Source organism: Gorilla gorilla, chromosome 12, assembly GCF_029281585.2.
Source record: "Gorilla gorilla gorilla isolate KB3781 chromosome 12, NHGRI_mGorGor1-v2.1_pri, whole genome shotgun sequence".
NCBI classification, from domain to species: Eukaryota; Metazoa; Chordata; class Mammalia; order Primates; family Hominidae; genus Gorilla; species Gorilla gorilla.
In genome coordinates, this window is record NC_073236.2 from 62,945,049 (window position 1) to 62,967,084 (window position 22,036).

General features: G+C 33.4%; 1 protein-coding gene and 1 long non-coding RNA gene across 4 annotated transcripts in view; one reads left to right on the forward strand and one right to left on the reverse strand.

Moving 5' to 3' along the window:
• Positions 1-22,036, forward strand: part of LRRTM4 (leucine rich repeat transmembrane neuronal 4) — a 775,458-nt gene that overhangs the window by 687,406 nt on the left and 66,016 nt on the right. The gene's annotated exons all lie outside the window — the stretch shown is intronic.
• The window catches only part of LOC129531840 (uncharacterized), a 32,021-nt gene continuing 24,710 nt past the window's right edge, over positions 14,726-22,036 (reverse strand). Inside the window, exons 3-4 of the long non-coding RNA XR_008677273.2 lie at positions 17,947-18,051; positions 14,726-14,912 (exon numbers count right to left, since the gene is read on the reverse strand). This is a non-coding gene — a long non-coding RNA (uncharacterized lncRNA). The remainder of the gene's footprint in view (positions 14,913-17,946; positions 18,052-22,036) is intronic.

Below are 22,036 nucleotides of genomic sequence, written 5' to 3' on the forward strand. Positions count from 1 at the left end.
GTATTTCTTCTATTTTAATTGAGTGAATTTTATGTAGGAATCATCTTTCCAAAGAGATCTATACATTTTCTATGTGTATCATCTCTTCAAGAAAAGTATAAGCTAACAAACTAGATATTTTTATATTCTCACAAATCTTAGCTCAGAGATAAAGAGTAATCTTTGAATAAGAGTTTGAGCCAAGGATTAGAGAAAGCATTTGTATCCCAAATGGCATATTATCTAAATGACATTGAAAATATGATTATAATTAGAAAATATAAATACGTTGTCAAATGAAGCAAGCAGAAATGGGATGGAGACGCTTCTAATTGTACTTAAATCTTAAACATACTTAATTACAAATACAAAGGAGCTATTCTCATTGAAGAATAATTTAGAGTAACGTATATCTTGAAATCTCCTCTTTAGAGTAACAGATATTTTGAAATCTCCTCTAAGTACAAAAATAAGGGCATGCTCTGGCCGGGCACGGTGGCTCATGCCTATAATCCCAGTACTTTGGGAGGACGAGGCAGGCAGATCACCTGAGGTCAGGAGTTCGAGACCAGACTGGCCAATATAGTGAAACCCCATCTCTACTAAAAACACAGAAAAAAAAATTAGCTTGGCATGGTGGCGGGCACCTGTAATCCCAGCTATTAGGGAGACTGAGGCAGGAGAATTATTTGAACCCGGGAGGGAGAGGTTGCAGTGAGCCAAGATGGTGCCCTGCACTCCAGCCAGAGCCACAGTGCAAGACTCCATCTCAAAATAAATAAATAAATGAAAAACAAGGGCTTGCTCCACTAAGTCCTGGTTATCATTCAATAGGACAATATACATCCTTTTAAAAAATTGCTTATATGAAGGATATTTAATGGCATTAGGGAAAAGGGAAAAGTTAAGATAGAAAATACATGAATTGTCTTCATTATTTGTGATTAAATAGCACAGTATATAAGGTACATGCATAGTAAAATATTATTTTGCTATTTTCTCTAAGAAAAAATATTTTAAGTTTTACTAATTTAAAATTGTCTCTATTTTCACATGTTTTACATTGAGCATGTAGAATATTTTACAATTATGAGATTTCTTTAGGAAGTCATAATGAAGTAAAATAACTTTAAAGAAAAACAATTTAGAATTTTACAAATATGTATTTATTAATGTCATATCTTACAATATTATTATATTATTTACTGGTAATATATCATATTATGAATATAAATTTATAAGTGGATATTCTGATACACAGTTAGTTAAACTGAGAAAATGAACCATCAATTTTCTACTGGTTTTTAAAACCCAACCATCATGCATTTGAAAACTGTTGTATATCAGGACGGCTTATGTATTTTTAATTTTCTTTATATCTAGTTTCTCTAGAGCTGAGATAAAATATGTTTAGTGTAGATAAATTTATGGATTCAGCTACCCTGACCTCTCAGAACATCCATACAAAGTTGGAGGACAAATGGCATATTTACAATCACGGAGTTCGTAGCACGGATATAGATGGATAAGTCACGGAGGATTCTTTTAAAGGAAAATAGGAGCTTTAAAATAAAACTCTTCACCCTTTATGATCACTCCCTTGCAGAGTTCATTTACTTTCATGGTTTCAACCATTATTTTATGTCAAATAACTCCCAAACCTGTATTTCCAACCATAATCACTCACCCAAGTTCCAGATTTGTATTTCACGCACAGTTCCATGTAAATAGCTAACAGTCATTGCAAGCTTTAAACAACTCAACATCACTCTTCCCACCAAAGTAGCATGTTCTACTTTCTAACTTTCCAATTTTGCTAATAGTGCAAAAGTGTGTCTAGTGTGCCATACTCTCCTTCTCAACATGGACAATTTGGTAGCATAATTCCTCTGGGTCCTGTAGTTCCTGGGTTACATGAGTCAGCATGTTCCATTCATTGACTTTTCCTAGTCCTCCACAGCTTTCCTCTGCAAATCTTGCACCCTAATCTAGCTGTCATCATTCATATCTACAAACTTATAGTTCTCTTTGTTTTAGAAGTTTTTAGGTACATTAGAAATGTCATCGCTGGCTTTTAATTAATGTTACTACCTTGACCCACAAGCTATGGTTAACATGACAAGATATGGAAATTAGAATGTTATTTAGATTCAATCTCTAGGTATGGAGATAGGCTCATTTTAACAATCTTTCTTTAATAAACTGGATATGTGTTGAGAAAATGCAAACTCTAATAGGAAAGATAAAAATATTCATTCATCCTCAAGAAATATTTACCCAGGACCTAAAGAGTATTAGTCATCTCTACCCTATTAAGCAGCGTAGACAAAAAAAAAAAAAAAAAAAAAAAAAAAAAGAAAAGCCCTTTGAGGATGCACTGAAACTGTGTGTTAGAAAATAGACTTCAGGAAATCACAGCATGTGCAATTCACTTGGTGGTCAGAGAAGTACTTATGTTTATGTGTCTATGTGTATGTGTGTGTGACCTTTTAATCAATCTGAATACATGTGAAAGGCACCTGCTTTATATTCAACATATTCTAGGCTAGCTAAGGATACAAAGAAGTCTACGACAAACTTCCAAATTGCTTAGAATCAAATTGGTGATAGGAAACTCAGACATGCTAAACAAGGCAAATAAGATAAAATAAAATACAGACATCTCTAAGTATCAAAACTAATTTGTTCCTGCCAGTGTATTATAGAGTGAATGTTCAGAAAGTAGGAGCCTACATTAAATTATTTTACATGGAAAAAACTTATGGGTTTCCAGTGTATCCAGCATCTTCATACAAATTGGTAAAATATTTTTAACAATCAGTATAACAATGTATTGATGATTTCTGGAGAAGATACTGCTTTTAGGACACCAATTATCACATTATTTAACATTTAGTAACCCCAAAAGGGTATGTGGGTATGCAGAACACAAAAATACTACATTGCGTCAAATATAGATTATATTTCCTTTCTGCACAAAAAATATAAACTAACATATATATTTTTTTTCAAAAAAGCTAAATTCTCCTTAAAGATGGGAAAGAGGTTAGTGACAACAGTAGGATCCCATAAGAGGGGTTGATCTGAGATATTAGCATTCTAATATTCTTTCTCCCTGATACCAACATTTTCATTGGTGTGTGAACATATTCATTACACCATGGTTTCAATTTAGTTTATGGATTTGGAGTGAACCATTTCAAGTCATTACAGCAAATGTTGAAATACTGAATAATCAGATATCTAGGGATACGTCTTTTTATAGGCTGATGGTTGGGTGTTTGGAATTATATGTGCTATAGAATTAAATGGAGAATCAACCCAAAGCTAGAGTAATCAGGAAACATTAGGGATAAACCAATTAAATGAGTATCAAAATTAGATAAAGAACCAAAGCAATACCAGGTGGTGTAGAACAGAGAGTCAACAATATGATGTCCATGGAGACATGTTATTTTCAAAAAACAAATGCGAGCGTGTGCACACGCACACACACCAATGAAGCTACAGAGCAGAAATATCAAATTTACAAATAGTATCCTGTAGTTGCAAAGTCTATATGTATTTATATTCACTATACATGTTTGTGTCTTTGTTCATTTCATACACACACATATGCTCACATACATTCACATATACAGATACACTCAGAATTCATTATATTGTTAGCCATGACTTAGTATTTCAAAATTACAAATAAAATTAAAGAAAGGCAATCTCTACTAGCAGCATCACCTTAAAACAAGACAGGAGGTAAATCATCATTAACTTTTAAGAGCAAACACAAATATTCTTAACAATAAGTAATTGATTAGTAATTCAAATCCAATTATGCTAAGTTGTAACCACAGAAAACCTGTATAATTTTGAAAGATGACCATAATTTGAAGCATGGCATTGTTTATATTTTCAGATTTTCTTTATTAGGTCACAGATAAATAATAACAGCTATTTTTGGATCTGAAAGACAAACTGGAATTAACATTGTGTGCATTTTACCAATGTCTCACCTGCTCTACTTTAAATATAAATTGTTTAATATAGAAATTTTTACCTTTTTAAAATAAGCACAATCTCCCCATTTCTTGTTTTTCCAATGTTAATTTATAACATTATTGTTTTAAAGACATTTTGATGATAATTAATGGTAATTTAAAATTTTGATACAAAGATTTTAATTTTAATATAAATATAAAATCTTAAAATTTCAGAATCTAAAAGATGCAAATATTCTACTTCCATTCCACTGTTATGCTCCCTGGGTCACTAGTAAAGAAACACACACAAGCACACATTGCCACACGTGGACAACTTATTTTACACAGCAACAAGGTAGGCAGGGATAAAATGTCTTTCTAGTCTTATTCTTCCACTACTTCACAGGGATTAAAAAAATAAAATATCAGAAGGTGAAAAAGGTTTAAAAGTGTTTCATTGGTGCTAATAACCAGATTAAAAAAGTGTAGATATTTAAAGAAAAGGCATATAGTTATTAAGGATAAAAGTAGAGTACAAACAACTGGCTTAAAGATAAGATTTTATAGTTTTATAGAACTGTGAATACTTTGATGACGGTAAGGAAAATGTAACATCTTACACTATAGATATGGAAGAATCTGGAGTTGCTAAGATTCTCCTGTGAAAAAATAGTAGCCCTGGTAATCAGATTACTGTTACTTCTGACATGTAAAATGATGAGGTGTTTTTTTTCTGTTGGGGAAGGTTCATATTATAAATCAGTCATGTTAAAGATGCTCAGAGTTCTGTAATACACCCTGTTGGTAGTCTAAGGTTAATTGGATGGACAATTAATCTTTGATCATCTGTCAAAGATGTTGTGGAATACTGCCAAAGAAAAAGGTGGATTAAACTAAATGTCCATGCATGTTTCTTCACTCTCCATAATTCTATTATTTCGAGAATAAATTTGGTCAAAATGTCTAAGTGATGGTTATGATTTCCACAACCCTGATGAATTAAAATGCAAGGCAGAGGTCTCACACTTTAGGGGAGAGAAGAGCAAGAAGCTGCTAAAACACCAGAATACATTGCTTGTACATTCTGAAGGCACATAAATAATATCAACATCCCAAAGAAAATTGAAGAGGGAAGCATATTAATTTAAATATAAGCCTTGTCCTCCACATACATTTATTTAACAAAAATGCACTGAGTAATTTATGCACAGCAATGTATTAAGCAGTAAAAATAAATCAATTTTACATGTTATTACAGAGAGCGAGGGGAAGCCCTAACCAATCCAAGAGCAATTACATGACAGTATGTAATTAGAGATTAGATGTGGTGCAGATTATAAGAGTCCTGGGGTCATAAGTGAGCAGCTTCTCTATGAAATAAAATGATCAATAAAGATAGCTAAGAGTAGGATTAAACCGAATCCTTAGGCAAGGGAGCCCTTTGTATTTGTGGGTTAGAACAAGAGTACAAATGGATACACTTACCTTGCATCTCCTGTTTTTTCCTACTTCTAGTTGTTCCTGCACTCAAGGAGCCTTATACACATGTGTATGGACACCCTCAACTAAGATTAAATTCTGCCTATAATTATCTCATTACCCAGCTAATAGTTGCTCTTGGGTTATGTCTTAAGTCTGTGTGGCCAATCTCCAGAGTGGCCAGCCTCCAGTAGAAGCAGACTTTGGGAACATTTGGGCAGAAAATGCAAATCCTGATGTCTAAGACTGTGGACTTGAAGGACACCACAGGTTTTGAATAGGGACATTCCCTTGGTTCCATACCCCTGGTCACATGGGAAGGGTCACAGCTAGAATAATGACAGACCTAGGCTACTCAAAGCAGATGATTTAGGGAAGAATATAAGATATTTCATGGTATGAAATTACAGAAGGATGTCAAGGCCTAATTTCTGATTAGTTATTAGGGGTCAGAGATTAAAGAAAAATTTACAGCCAGGATTAAAGACGGGAATGGCTAAGAAGACTGTAAAGGTGGATTGGGGTAATTAATGAGTTTGGTGCTAGGCTTTTGTACAGCTACTGAGTGAAAAGAAGCTGGGAGACAGAAGATGAATCTGTTTTTAGCTACTGTGAGGAGGCACACTGTGCTCATATGAGCTCACATTAATTAAAGTGCCTTTTCATGTAAAGAAACAAAGGTCTGTTTCTAAAAACACAAAGAAAAATTTAGCTGTACCTAGCATTCATGTCACCCACAACTTAATAGCTGTGGTAAGAAACTGTTAACTTTCTAATGGACCTATACACATTTCTCTTACCCTTTCTCAAAGGGCAGCATTACACTAACACTTGAAAAGGAATTTTTTGCTTTCTTTACAAGTGTCACCATTTCATTCTCTGAACACTTCAAAGCACATGAAGTCAAGAGAATTAGCACTGAGTCTCTTTGAAATGTGCATTACAATGATATTGCTTTCACTTCATATTATTGCTTCATTTTTAGACACTACACATATAGGATTCCGGCCCAAATAAGATGCAATTATGGAGGAAGCCTTTTCCTCTTGAAGTCTTAAGAGCTTTCCTACTTTACTGCAATTTTGGAGGAAGCAGCAACTCTTTAGAGAACCCAGTAGTGCCCTAAACGGCATGCTTAGGCAATCAGGCAATCACTTACCCTCACATCATTCAATGTTAAAGTGAAATTCACAGGAGATAATTCTATTTCAAAAATTGATAGTAACAAAGAAGTGACCAAATAAATGATTCTGTCTTTCATTAAATGCATAATCAGTGTGTAAACACTTACGCTGAGCAATACTTTTTCAACATAGGCAATACATCTTTTATTCCATCACTATTTCCCAAGAGTAAAAGCAAATGACTTTTCTTGTGTATTTTGAAAATTATTATTGCATTTCTTCTATTGTCTTCCCAAACCAGACAATTGTTTTTAGAAACAGTAACTGTGGAAAATTAAAATTCTGATTCCTAGCAATAATATTATTATAACCATCTAGTTCCCTAGAAGAAATAGCTTTAAAATCAGACATGATGGGAAAGAGGAAAACAACCATAAGCACGTAGTATCTTGATAGGTATTAGCATTGCCTCAAACTAAAGCAATGTATTTGTAATCTTATCAGCACTCAATATATTGACCTTAAACACAATTTAAGAAATAAAATAAGTTGACTGTTTTTATTATCCTCATATACATCTTTACTACATGAACCTGAAGTTTGGTCAATTTGAATTGCACATTCTCAGAATCAGATAAGAAATGTCTCAATGCTATGAAATACATGTCAATTCATTAAGATAGAGTCATCATTATGTGTAGTTTCCAGCATCCATATGGTCCTCAGATTAAATCTGAGTTGCATTCACAGGAAACAGTGTAGCATGTTGTGCTTTGGTTTTAAGGGGGACTCAAACGCTTAGTAAACATCAATGCATATCTACTGAATAACATATTAAACAACCATTAGGAAATCTGTCTGCAAAGGCCCCTGGCGTTTGACCCTTCTCTTTAAAGACCCCAAATCTTTCTCTTCATGTGCTCAGAAATAATTAGGTCCTGAGAGACTAACCTTGCTATCTAAAATGTCCACAGAGCTGTACCATACACCAACTTTCTGTTCATTATTTTACAATGGAAAACAATGTCATAGGGACTGGAAATACTTAACTTCAGTGTAGCCAGCACATTATTTCCTCTGCAATCTAACACTATGAGAAGAAGCCAAGTCAAAATCAGAAACCACTTTATTGATTTACCATGAGAACTAACGGTCTCAGGAGAGAGAAATACTCAAAAGTCCATTACATCAGCACATTCTCTTCACGAGAAGGACGTGCACAAGGGTGGCTTGTGAGCTTGGAAACAAAACAAGAGAACTGTCTGAATCAAAGCTTAATGTGCCTGTCTGAGATGGCTGGAAGCCACTCTCATGATTGTGATGAGTTTCCCTCTACAAATGGAAATCTCCATCCCTTTGGCTACAGAACTTTACAGTTATTTTTATTCCAGAGATGGGCTTTCCTTAGGAGATGAAGATATTTTGAGAGGATGGTTAATGTACACTCTGCTGTATAGTACTTGAATCAGTGTGATGCCCATATTTCCTGGTGACTTTCCTTTTATTTCTGCTTTTATGGCTGACCAAACCTTTCTTCTGAATGGCACAAAGTGTTTTTATTATTTTTTCCTTAAGTAGCTTAATGTCGTTCATTTAAAGTAGTCCTAAATCCTTCTGGCTTTTTAGCTATCCTGTCACTTACAGATAAATTTCAAAATCCACTCTTTGCATATATATGTATTTTTTCTATGTAGCAATTTATATTTCAAAGACAATTGATTCTCCTACTTTCCAAATCCTTAAATCCTTAGGGAGTACCTCAGTGTTGCCCTTAATAGTGTCAAGCTTTATTATTTTTTTCCTTTTATGCAAAACTAGATCATATATAAGGGTTTACATAACTTATTTAAGATTACACAGCTGATATGCCATGATGCCTAGCTTCAAAACCAGCTGTTTCTCATTCCTAGCCCTAAATTCTTTTCTACTCTATTAAGCTACTTCTTGGCTTTCCTATAATCCTTACCTTTAGCTTTGTTAAATTCTTTGTCTCATTAACGATTGTATTTGATAATGATCTGATATATTCATTATTAAGAAAAAATGTTTCTGCACAGTTACCATGATATTTCTGTGGTCCTCTTTGTAGCAAATCTTATGGAAAATACTTGCTCATATACAATCTCACCTTCCTTATTTTTCATTGTCTCCTGAACTATTATTCTATGTGTAATTCTATTCATTCAATTCCAAGAAACTATTTTATCAAGGTCATCAGTTACTTCGTGTTAGCAAACCCAATGTTCAGGCTTTTGTGGTTTGTAAAAATATATTCAGAAAAATTAAATACGTCTTTTGTAAAATAATTTCTGCTCTTAGAGACTGCAACTCCATAATCTCTAGGTTTTCCTCCTGTCTTAGTGCTTGTTCCTTCTCATTTTTCTTTTCCAGCACTTTCCCTTTGACTAACCTCTTAGTGTTTTAGTGCTCCAGGCTCAGTTCCAGACCTTCTGCAGCTCGACCTTTGCGCTCTCTCCCTAAGTGACCTCATTCGGTCTCATGAATTTAAACACAATGCATATGTCCCCATTTACATTTTTAGCTCTGCCTTTTTCTCAGCGCTTCAGTATGTTCAATAGTCTACTTGACATCTCTATTTAGCTGTCTATCCATCATCTTACCCTAAATGGATACAAAATGGACTTTTTTACTTGCTTCCATAGCTATCACCCCCAGATATCCTCACTTCCGCATCTGCTTTAATCATTTCCATTTCAGTAAATGACAACTCCATCCCCACAATTGCTCGAGTCAAGTAGTTAGAAATCATTTGTAATACCTTTCTTTCTCCATTACATCCAATTCGTCAGTATATCAATTCCCTCTCTATTCAGAATATATCCTGAATCACACCATTTCCCTGCACTCTGACTACTGTCAGAATATTTCAACCAGCCATTATCTCTAGCTTAGGCTATTTGAATAGCCTCTTAACTGTCCTCTCTGCTTTAACTTGTACTCTTGGCAGCCCAATTCTCCACCCAGCATATAGAAGACTATTTTAGAAATGTAAAGCAGATTATGTTTCTTTCCTTTTTAATCCTCTTTATTTCCTTCCATTCTAACTTTAATCACATTTAGCATTAAATGCAAATATTTTACCCCTTATCTATCTTACTAGAGCATGAACTATGAGAGCTGAGCTCTAGGTCTTTACGTTCTATCGCCGTATCCCAGCACTTGAAAAAGTTGCCCAGAACATTATAAATGCTTAGTAAAATTTAAAAATAAAATAAATAAATAATAAATAAGCAGTACCCCAATTGGAAGAATTTGGTACATTTGAAGTGTCATTTGATGGTCACTAGATGTATGCTGTGAAATCTGTCCTGATTACTTTTGTTCCCATTGCTTCTCTAATTGAAAAGAGCTCCGTCCTGTGCTTTCACTCAAACTCTATTCATTCTTGATGGACTATCAAATTCGCTCCCAATTACAGTCCTACCATTACATATTTCCTATGATCAGTCATCTTTATCTGCCTCTGGAATCCCATGAAAGAGTGCTAACACTCCTTTGCGGTGTTTCGAATCAGTATTAACTGGTTGCTTATTATGCAAATATCCACAAACAGGCAAATATGTACAAATAATACATACATAATATATAGTTAAGGCCCTAATGAGATTCTCTCTTCCTCTAGGACAGATATCATGCCTTGCTCTTGTCTGCCTACTCTTTCCTTAGTGTTATACACATAAGCAATATTCAAAATAAAGTAGCCTGCTGACTTATTTAATAAATTGAGTGTATATGTGCTACTGAAAATAAGAATTTATTAAACGGCTATAATTCATTGGTTGAACATGAAAACACCTGAAGGAGAACATGTTTATATGCATTCTATGACAATTATGCAGATACAAACACAAGTTAAAAATTGTATTCCATTCATGCATTTATGAGTGAACCAAGCAAACTATACAACCAGTCAAAAGAGAATGCAAAACACACACACATTTATAGATCAGGAATATTGAAAGATTATACAAACGGAGGCAAACACGCTTTCCATTGGAGATATTAATAGATTGTTGAAAAAAGTCTATTGAACCTCTACCAGACAAGACACGATTTGCATGTCTATAGATAGGAATTATTTTTATGTTACTATGAGATATCTACAACTCAAAGAGTTTTAAAATATCTCAAAGACAATGAAAGATAAGAATCAGATAACCCAGGTGGATGTCCTGTGGACAGGACACATTTGAGCACAAATTTCTCTCTGTCATTGAAGTCAGCCTTTCTGTATAGGTTCAATGAATTGAAGTTGAATGGTTTATAACGTTATTTATTAAAACAACAAGACATGCATCTTGTATTATAGAAAGTAAAACATGCATGTTCTTATGTTTTATTTTTAAGTACTATTTTATATAAATTTAACAATATTTGTAACATATACATTCTCCAACATTTTCTCTGCTCTTTGACTTTTATTTTTTGATATCTAGAAGACTTAATGTGTATATCATTAAAACAATCAGTGAATCCCCTTTCTTATGCTTTTATTTTGCTTATTGTTGTTGAAGAACTTGACTCTCATTCTCAATGAATGGAAGAACACTTACAAATATTTATTGTGGTTTGTTAATTTTTTTATTCTATTACATATAATGCTGTGATTCACGTGGAAATTATTTTGATAACGCAATTGTCAGGATTGAACTGAATATTTTCTTGATAATTAACTAAATGCTCTCCAACAAATGACTTATCCTTACTGCATTAATAAAAATGTAATTTTGCTTATATACTCAGAGGAATAACTCACTGTTTTAATGTGTTTGTGTGTGTGTGTTAGGTATAAATAATGAGTAACAAAGGTTTGTCTCATTGTATGTGTTCATGATTTCTACATGATTATGTATTCATGGCTGATTGCTTTTTATGCAAATTCATTTTTACTAATTATTGAAAGTAGATGGGATATAAGGTAATCTTTATTGCTAATTTTATTCTTTGTAATAGAAAGTAACCTTCAATTTTTATTCAAAATATTAGTGGAATTTGACAATATACTCAATTGATATCAACATATTTCTATATGTAATCATGGCATCAAGATTAATATGTGATCTTTTCTTTCTGTTCAATGTAAAATGATGAAATTAACCCTTTTTATTTTGTCTAATATCTGCTTCTCTCACTTTCTGTGTTACTAGTTTTACCTGTAGTGTTTTTGGACATAACGCATCATTTTTAAATACTACCTTAAAGTATATTATTTTTTCAACATTTTAGAAAGGTTTTGTGCCCATTGTTTTTTATTGCTTCTTAAATAACTGAAATAATTTTATTACTTTTATATGGGTAAAGTCTTGACTGGAGAAAGAGTTCAACAATATTGACCATCTTATTTCAAATCCCCTTAGGCCAATGGGCAGGTATGTAATAATAAATAAATAATAAATAAATAAACTCAACCTCTGAAGTTAGTCAGACTTAGAGGTACAACCTCCTTTCACCACATAGCTTGTCTCTTACTTCTGAGTGGCTTGATCTTATTTATATTTTCTGCAAAGTATTTATTAACTAATTTCTCCTTTGTCCTTGATTTCTACATTTGCTAAGCCAGTTCTGGTTAGCGTATTTTATTTTTTGTTCCTCAGAGTGGCAGTGTTTTTTTACATGTTGGTTTAGCTCACTTGGAATATAATGAGCTTTTTGCCTCTGAAAGTTCAGGGTTTTCTTCATCTAAATAAAGTTCATCTTGTTTGTTTTCTGTTATTTCTTTTATTGTGATTCATTAACATTACTAGTTTTTTTCTTTAGGAAACACAATTTTTTTCTTTTTACTCTCTTGTCCTCTTTTTGATAGCTAATACATTCTTAGTTGGATTTTCTGTTATGTTTATTTCTATTTTCACTAGAATATTTTCATTTACTTATCTTCCTTTATTATAATATCTAGCTGTCTTTGTATTTCTGCTTTTTTCTTAGTCAACACATTTTCCCCATCATTTCAGGCCCTAGTATCTCTTGTTTTTAGCTCTAATTTTATTAAGTTCATAATTTATATGACTGATTTTGAGAGCACAAGGCACATGCTGTTCAAAAAAGAAATGGATTTTCTTGAGTAAATATTTTCCAGAGATATGATCTCTGTTCAACTCTGGAATATCATATTTTTTCTATAAAATTTTACTAAATATTTTCACGGGCCCAATTTGGTTTGTTTTATTTTTATTGATTCAATAAACATTTATTCAGTTCCACTACTTTCCAAAACAAACATAGATTAACTTTCTTAGTATCCCTCTAAAGAAGTAATTGGACTCTGTTCCAACATACGTCAGGTACTATATGATGCAATGAGGATGCCCCAGGAGGAACAGGGAGAGAGAGGTGTCTCACTGGTGAGTTTCTCTTTGCCTTCCAGTTTGGCAAGACTGCTGTATTTTCTTTATGGCTCACCTTAATAAGGTGGGAATGTTGACATTTGGGGAAAAAAACACAATTTTTCATTCCCCCTGCTGGGATAAGCATTTGCTGAGTGTATTAATGCATTGTTTTCTACTGTACAGTTAATACCAAAGCATTTAGTAAAAAGAAGCCAGAGAAGTCAAAGGAAATGCTCCATGCCGGGCATTGCCAGCAGTGTTGATATTGGTTATTTTTATTTTACCCTGTTTCCTGATTTTCCTTGAAATGAATTTGGTCTCTGGGGTCTTCAATCAAGCTGGTTTTGTACATTTTTACGCCCAGGAGTGTGCCTTTAGATTTCTTGTGATGTTTTAGAAATGATGGCTTTTCTCTTTTAAAAATATAGTAATTATATTAGAACTCAGGAGGAAAATAAACTAGACATCTATCCTCAAGTGTACATAATACCCAGGGATGCACTCAATCTTTCTTCTATTTTAATTTAATTCCAACTGGAGTGGAGGGAGCCAGACATATGCATTTTTAAATCACTTTTTATGATTTTTTTCTCAAGTTGTTGAAGCTAGGTTTTGGGATACATTTAAATAAAGCATTATCATCTCTTCTTAGGTATGTACATCCATAAAAGTTTTGGCTTTGTTTTGTTATATCACACATTATATGCCACATTTTGCTGAAGGAATAACTCTTTTTTTCTTAACCTGGTCACAGACTGCTCAAAAGCACTCTCCCTCTTATGGTTTTGTGTTCATCAGTGTCTTCTACTTATGTTTTGTACTTACAGGGTCAGTGGAATATAGACCCTTGCACAGTATCCTGAAATAACTCATAATTTTACATCAGAACATATAACCAGTTTAATTTCAATGCAAAAAAAGAATTTCAGATGCATTGGGTGATGTCCTACCAGTTTGTCCTAATTTTCACAGCCTCCAGAGAACTGGTGAAATGAAATGGAGAATTCAGATGCTGTAACTGCTTCTAGCTACTTTTGCGCCTCAATGATTTTGGATTTTATTAGTGCAATAACACTATTCACAGTTTTATATAGTATGAAAATATAAATGCATATCATCAGTATTACCAGCTTGATGCTTAAGCATACTTTTCTATTATTTTTAATGGGAAGAGAGTTTCAGCCTCTTAATTAATTTTTATCATCATTGATGATGTGTTGTAAGTAATTGTCTATAGGCAAAACCCACTAAAACAATTATACATAGTTGGTTAGTGCTATCTAATTCCTTCAAGATTAACAACATATCTAAAACTGAATCCATCATTTTTTTATCGCAAATTTCTTCTAGCGTTATAGCTCTCAGAAATTATGACCAAAAGGAAAGCAGTGATTTATCTTAGATTCTTGTTTTGCCTTCACTCCTACTTCCATAGTGTCCTGGAACAATTTTTAAACACTCCATTATTCTCTAATCATACTAACGTTGCTTTAGTCCAGGACCTAATCCAGCCTTGAGTCTTATTCTTCTAATTTGATGTAGTGAAAGTTAGAAAGCCTAGGGACAGAATGTAAAATGAGAAGAAAGTAAGTCCTAACGTGGAGACCTGAGGAATGGCACTATAAAGCAGCCAAATGGACAAAGTAGATTATCCAACAAAGACTGAGAGAGTAGTCATGCAACATGAGAACTTAGAAAACATCAATTACATTTAATGATAAATAACAGTTTCATCATAGTTGCATGACCAAAAGCTTGGATTAAACAGAGGGGGAGTTGAAGAATTAGACTACATGTAGTTTCCTTTTTAAATTTATTTAAGAAATTTTATTAAAGGAAAAGAGAACTGGGGGTGGATATCTGTAAGAACATGTGGGATCCAGCAAGGTTTCTTGTAGCTGCCATTGTTGCTATGATGGGCATTATTAGAACGTGGCAGCATGCCAAGGAGGTACAGTGGCTGAAGACTCAGATCACACAGTGGTTGTACAGATGGGCTGGGATTCCTGAAAAAGCAAAAAGTAGGTGGTTTCACCTTTCACAATAGGGCTGTTAAAACTTGAGGAAGGAAGGGTGAGTGTACATGAAAATAGAATTTTAGATCTACTGCTGAAATGTAAGCAAATTCCCTGTGGCATTATCTATTTTCTCACTGAAAGATCTGATTGCCCTGGTAGGCTGAGAGTAACAATCTAGAAGATGAATCATAGTTTTAAGAAGAGTGGAGAAAGTAAGCAAGTATTACTGTTGTGTGTGGCAAAGTCTTTGATTTCCAATTTTATTCAAAATTTTCTTGAAATAGATATTTTCAAAAATATTATGAAGTGAGAAATCTGTCAATATATTAAGTACTTCACCTATCAACAGCATGTTAAGATATGGTTTGTTAGTCTATATTCCAGACCCAAATGGTCAGTTTTTAATTATAGAATGTTTCCTTGCTCTTTCTTAGTTTCTAGGTTTCTTTTGCTATGTTTTGCTATTTTGACCACACTTTACTTCCTACTTATGTCTTCTGATTTGGGAAGTATGCGTACTATTTTTATGACTGTAGACAAATAATGTAACTTCTCCATGATTCAGTTTCCTCATCTGTATAATGAGAAAAATATTAACATCTGTCTCATATATTTTTAAAAAGATTCTATGATATATATAAGGCACATAATAACATGGCAATAAATACTGACCGCTATTATGATTGTTTACCTTTACCTTATTCCTAATTATAGAGGGATAGATTTAGCTTTATTTTAGTTATTTTATTTTAATCAAACCTCATCTGTCGGGAAAGTAATATGGAGTTTTAGACACGGAATATTACTTGCTGCAATATTCTTATTTCAATAATTGTTCTGCTCTTTTCTTTGTTCCATACCATGTCAACAATTATTTAGGACAACATATAAACTAGTAAAACTAGTATAACTTTACTAGTAAAACTATTAAAACTGACTTTACTAGTAAAACTAATCAAACTGGTTTTACTAGTATTTAATATACCTCAACTTTTAACCTTTAAAGTTTAGGTAGTTTATGTGATTATTTCAGTTTGTAAATTTAATAATTTTATTTTTAGGATTAACTGGTTTTTTTGAATAATATTAGTAGGAAACATGTATTGCTGCTTTTATGTTTGTGTGCATGTGTCTGCATGTGTGGGTGGGGTGATATATGAGTGAACTTGATCATGTCATGATCAAGACACGACCTTAAATATTAATTGGATTGGATAAACAATTGGTCAATTAATATTGACCTTAAATATTAATTAGACATAGAGTGAGAATTTGCAAAGCATCCGTATTCTATTTGTGAGGAATTGAAAAAGAGAAGGCTGGTAACCACAATTCTTTCAATGTGTAACACTTTTTATACAAGCATTTGCTCACTCCGGGAGGAATCTTAGGAGTTTTGAGAGACCATTTTAGTTGAGACATTGAGTTTAGTAATGTGTTCAGCCCTGGTTGTGGGAAGAGCATAGCTTTCATGCACTTTATTATTTTTTTTCTGCTTGCAGCTCTATTGAATAGAAATTTGTTATTATGAGAGATTATGTCCTATTAGGTAAATTCCACCATATTATTCACCCACTAAGGGAACACAGCAAATCAATAAAACACCACGTTTTCAGAATAAGTATAAAGAAAACATTTAGGTTAAACAATAGTCAATTTACTCTGTCTTATTATTTTTTAGATAATAATTATCTTTAGGGGAGAACAAATATGTCACCAGCTTAAATGTATATTACAGTGACTAATTCACTGTAGCTTTTGTTTTTCTTTTTCTTCACTAAAAGCTACAAACTACAACTGCCATGCTTCTATTGCCATCTGTATCCTCTTTAGTTTTTAAAGAACTTGAACTGGATTTTTATTCATTCATAGTTTAAAAGAGCATGAAACCTCTTAGTGTTATGTCCAACATGATTATCTTATATGAATTATGATATGCTTTATGCTAAATAACACAATTCCTCTTCCCTGGAGAAGAAAACCAATCTTTTCACATGAAAGGTACTAAAATGGCATATCTTAAGCAAGAAGACATTACTCTGCAGCCCAGATTCATTAACACAAATTTGATAGGATCGTTAAAAATATCTCTTGTTCAAAGACCATTTAAGCATATTTTAAAGCACTTTTCATTTTAAAATGATACTAAAGGAAGTTTTCCAAGGCAGTTTCAGGGAACTTGAGTAGTCATATATGGGCATAGCCTCATTCTCTGGCTGCAATTCTGACTGCTCCCAGAACTTCTGGTGCCAAGAATGGAATTACAGAATGCAATCTCACCAATTTACTAGCTGTGTGACCTTGAATAAGTTTCCTAATCTTTCTGAAGCCATTATTTCATTTAAAAATAACTAGTATTTTTGTGAGGACTAAGTGAGGTACTACTCATTCATTTTCCAGCCTCATAACTCGAAAATGTTCATTGCTCTATCTCCCAAATGCTCACCCCAACTTCACTTTGCACAGGTTTCATTGTTTTGCCTTTTACTTCCTTAATAATCATACCAACTTGAATATACCAGTGAAACCTCCAACTTAGCAACAACCTAAATCAAATTTATAATCTTTCATATTACCCATGACATATCACTTCCTGCCATATATTAAAATTAATTATCAAGCATGCAATTTCTTGATTCATTGATACTAAAAACAACTGCATGCACTCCTGGCACTCATGGTTTTCAGGCTGTTCTCTCCATGTGAAATTATCTTTCTTTCTCCCTCCTCTCAGTTTGAATCCATGCCTTCTTCAGAGAGTAAGGCCAACTTCATTCTTTAGATTTCTTCTGACCTTGCAAATGCATCTGTTGTTAATATCAAAATTTTAAGATTCAATAGAACAATCTGGCTTAACCTGAACACACAGAGCACAACTACAGGACTGTATCTTTGACTCTACAGACTGCAATCCTCTGCATGTACACTTCCCGCAAACATGAAAAGCCATTTATTTTTCTTATTTGGCTTTTATATGACAAAGCATGTTCTTAAGCACCAAAAAAAAAAAAAAACTCTTTACCTCTAAGTAAAAGCAGTGTTCAGATAATCCACTTGCACGTCATGAGAAAGGAGAAGGAAGAGGAAACAAGGTAGGCTCGAGGAGCTTTCTGAATAGTGTCATCAGCTGAAATTTATAAAATTCAATAAGGTTGATCCAGGTTATGAAACATCTGGGAACTAATTATTAAGAAAATATGTAATAGTGGCTGATTATTAGAGTTACACTGGAGTCTTTTTTAAAAATACAGATTCCAAAAAAAGTAAAAAAATAAAAAAAATAAAAATACAGATTCCATGTTCCACTTCTATAGATTATGATTCCATCATAAATGATAAGTGTGAATATCTGCTTTCCTGGACTGCGTGTAAAGCATAGCTTTCATGACTATTATTTTCTTCTACTTTCAGTTCTGTTGAGTAGATATTTGGATACTTGTGATGAGCAGTCAGCTCAAGATCATTGTGTTAGGACAGGGGTCGATAATTATACTTCAGATGTCGGTGAGATGCATAGTCAAAGCAGCCAGTGGGCACTAGGGGACCCTAGTTCTGAAAGTTTCCTGCACCCTGTGAGACAGGGTGTTCTAATGGTCTATACTAAAACACTTCTTGTCTCTAAGTCCTTTAACCCCTTTGCATACAAACAATCTTTCTGTATCAGATTCTGTCTGATACCAGCAAGGTCACCTTCTCCAGGTAAACACAGGAAAGCAGGGAGGATACAGTACAGACTTGTGAATTTGATCTCCCCCAGGTTGTATCTGCTAATCTGGGAGGATTAGAGACATGAGTCTAAGGAATTCCAATACCTCCCCATCTCAAAATTAATAATAGTAATAACTGAGAAACAAAATAAAATTTAGAAGTGTACTTTTAGAGAAAAAAAAGGGGAAGATAATAAAATCAATTTCAGAAAGTTTTAGAAGAGCCCACCCCCCAGTTATTGGTAGAAGCTAACATATTCAAAATATACAAATTCATTTCTCTATATTTGTATTCCTTTATGTTTCGTTTTACATTATTCCACGTCATTCGATTCATCTCTGATACATATTTACTTTATGTTACCTGCAAAATCAGTTTTTCTCTGCTACGTTTAATGCTTGCCTTCAGAAAGCAGTCTGATATTGCCCAATCTCAATATTTTTGTGGGATTCAAACTTTTTGCAGTCTTCAAAAGAATCCAATCATACAAATCAGCTAATAATAAAAGCTTGTATTATTATTACTACAACTATGACTTTGCCTTTGATTACTAACTTTGCATAGCACTATTTGTCAGATCCTGCCTTAAGCCATTCCAGGTATTCAATCATTCAAATTGATAGATATTAATTAATTTCATCATCTCTTTCAGCTGATATCAACCATACTTCCAGCCCTGCAGACTTTCATAGAGCAGCACAGTGGAGAGACAAATGCAGGACATTCTCATTAAACTTGAATATCTCGCTTCTGGCAGGCTTGGAGCCAGGCCCCTCCCTATCACATGAGCAACACAGTCACCCGTTAACCAAACTGACCTCTTTGAGTTAGTTTTCTGACACTTGCGAGCAAGAAACATCTACCTAATTCACAGATTTAGTCTAAGTTTCAGTGGGCCCATCAGCTATAATCTTTTTGTGTGAAGAGTCACTGACTCATTCAAATAATATTTTTCACAAATTTTATTTCTTTTCTTATTTTTAATAGATAAAATTGTCCTGTGTTTCGAAAGGCAGAACATTTTTAGAACAAGCACAGTGAAGCTCTCTCCCACACATGTCTCCTCTTCTCATCTCTACCCCGCCACACCTCTCCAACAGCAGGGACCTTTGTTATTAGTTTCTTATGTGTCCTTCCAAAGTACATACAAATGCAAATGCATATATTCTTTTATTTGTTTTATTTCATTTTTTGTTCAGTTTACTGCAGTTAATAATTATTACAGTTAATAACTTTACATATTTATGGGGTATGCTTTTGTGTGTGTGTGTATCTTGAAGCCATTTTAGTATTGCTATTGTTATTACAGTCATCCCTTTGTATCTGTGGGGGGTTGGCTCCAAGACTCCTGAGGATACCAAAATTCAGGGATACTCAAGTCCCTTATATAAAATGGGGTAGTATTTACATGTAACCTACACCCCGCCTCTCATAAACTTCAAATAATCTCCAATTACTTATAATACCTAATACAACATGAATTGTATGTAAATATTTGTCATATTGTATTTTTTGCTCTTGATATTTTTTATTCTTGTCTTTTTTTAATTAATTTATTTTTTAAATATTTTTGTTGTATTTTTTGCTCTTGATATTTTTTATTCTTGTCTTTTTTTAATTAATTTATTTTTTTAATATTTTTGATCCATGGTTGTTTGAATCAGCAGATGCAGAACCATAGATAAGGAGAGTCAAGTGTACATTATTACAAAATAGATGCTCATGTTAAAGAATACAAACAGCCAATAGCTTTTTTCTTCAATAATAAATTAACCTTAGCTTACTACAATTCTTTTACTTTGTAAACTTCTTTAAGCATTTTAACTCTTTTGTTGTAACACTTGGCTTAAAACACAAACACATTTCACAGCTGTAAAAAGTTATTCTTTCTTTATATCTTATTATATAAGCTTTTTTCTATTTTTCAAATTTAAAATAAAAAAATTGAAATAATAAATAGATTGGATGAAAATGGTATTTTACCAAAAACTGTAACCTCAGTATCGTCATGAGAAAAAGATAAGAAAAATCCCAATTGAGGGCATGCTGCAAAATACTTGACCAGTACTCCTCAAAATGTTCAAAGTCATCAAAATTAAGGAAAGTCTGAGACACAGTCGGAGCCCAGAGGGGGATAAGGAGATATAAAAACTAAACATAATGTGGGATCCAGGAACAGGAAAATAAAATTAGATAAAGGCTAAGAAAATATAAATGAAGTTTACTTAATAATAATTGCCAAATTGGTTCATAGTTGTGGCAATGTAATACCAGTGCATTAGTAATGTAAGATGGTAAGAATACGTGAAATTGGGTGTGCAATACGCGAACTCTATGAAGTATCTTCACAATCTTTGTGTGAATCTAAAACTATTCTTAAAAAGGTTTATTGAAACAATAACATCCTTTGAATCTGCCTCATCCCACCTCTGCAGAGATAATAAAACCTAAAGCCTATCAATCAGTCCTAATACAAAACTCAAAAGAAAAAAATGTACCAAAAGTTAACTTGGCCTACTTCATCATTTTGTACTGTCCGAGATTATTTTTTTTACTGTTCGCATAAATTTAGTTTGCACCTAAAATACATAAATTATATATTTTTAAAAAATGAAATAGAAACAGAAAGAATATGACATAAGAACAAAGTAGCAATAAATATTTTTATACTCTGTGTCTTGGGGATCTCTTGTCATGAAATTGTCTTCAGACTTGGGCTTTTGTATTTCTCTGACATTAGACAAAGTCAAGCAAGTGCAGGGCTGATAAAAGACATCTTATGAGACATTTGATGAAAGATGGTCCTTGTCTGACAGAAGCAAGATTATACCACTCCTGATGATTTACGTACAGAAAAATCATTCCTATAAACAATTCCCAGTGGGGTGATTTCCTGGGTATACCTTTCCAAATGAAATATATACACATATACATGTATTCCTCCTTTAGTGGAGCTGAGGAATTTTTATTTTTTTGAGACAGAGTTTCGCTCTTGTTGCCCAGGGTAGAGTGCAATGGGGTGATCTTGGCTCACTGGAACCTCCACCTCCTGGGTTCAAGCGATTGTCCTGCCTCAGTCTCCCAAGTAGCTGGGATTACAGGTGCCCACCACCATACCAGCTAATTTTTTGTATTTTCAGTAGAGACAGGGTTTCACCATATTGGTTGAGGAGTTTTTTTTTAGAGAAAATGGGCAAACTTTCTCACAATCTGACTTGGAAAAATCCTATTTCAATGTATAAATTCAGTGTGGCCACTAATGATAATTAAATATTAATATCATCTTTACTAAGGCACATAAAAGCTGCCTTAATGCAAGAGGAAGAATAAGGAGGAGGAGGAGGGAAAGGAGGAGGAGGGGGAGGGAGAGGAGGAGGAGGGAGAGGAGGAGAAAAATAAAGAGA